Consider the following 1,056-nt stretch of genomic DNA (forward strand, 5'->3'; position numbering starts at 1 on the left):
CAGGTGGTCCGGACCCTGGGGTCCTCGAGTCCTGTCCGGATCTCCACGTCTGGAAAACTGACTTATTTTTAGTGTAAGAGGATATTCGGCGTCTTGCATAGTTTGCTTCCTGGTGTTCGGCCAGGTACACACTGTACAGCTGCTTCTCTCAGTTCGGATGTGTTTCCTAACTTGATAAGGAATGAAAACAATCTGGCGTGACTCCACCCCGTTTAGTGGTCCACTGTCTTTGTCTTAAATCTCAGCTGACTGATAACTCGCAAAAGCTGATTTCTAAAGGGTAGGTCATCTGTTTAGAGCAGCATTTACCAATTCAAATGGTAAGAATGATGAGTAATGCCAAATAAATGTTCCCTGAACAAATGAAGCACCAGAGCATCTTCGGAGCACAAATAGCACCAGTGATCAGTCTTTGGTATCCCTGGATAATCCCTGTGGGTGCTAGTAGTTGGCCCAACTTCATGATTGCCTGGCAAGATAAGAAACGCTAATTCTAGTAGTAGAGTTTGTGCCCCTATCGTGATGGGCTTGTTACTTGCTTAATTCCTTGTGTTCCAGGGAAAAGAAAATATCAGACTAAACAGAACAATGGGATTTCTTCCCAGATTGAAAATACAAGAGTGAAAAAGATACTGGCTTAGTGCAGCAAAAAAACAGGATCTATTAACAGGTGCTCTTTCTTACACTATGTTGGGCATTCTGGTCAGATTCCTTCTTGGATAACAGATAAATCTTGGGGCTTTTTAGGTTGAAAGAAAAATAAACACAACCAGAAATTGGTAGTCTCTAACTTCCACAAATCAAGCACAGTTTTATGTGTTCCTCCAAACAAATGCTTCTGTTGTCATATTCCTACCGTCTTGACTCCTAACAGCATGTTGGCTGTTTGACTTCTCCTGTGTCTCAGTAGCCCTCAGGGAAGGCTCAGGAAACTTGGTCCTATCTGAACCTATGTATACTTTCCATTTCTGCATGATCCTGTAGCAGCAAATTTTGCTAGACTTCATGTGAAATGTGTATGTCATTAGGAGCCTCTCTATTCTAGCATAGGAAAGA

This window comes from Apaloderma vittatum, unplaced genomic scaffold (genome assembly GCF_000703405.1).
Source record: "Apaloderma vittatum isolate BGI_N311 unplaced genomic scaffold, ASM70340v1 scaffold1515, whole genome shotgun sequence".
NCBI classification, from domain to species: domain Eukaryota; kingdom Metazoa; phylum Chordata; class Aves; order Trogoniformes; family Trogonidae; genus Apaloderma; species Apaloderma vittatum.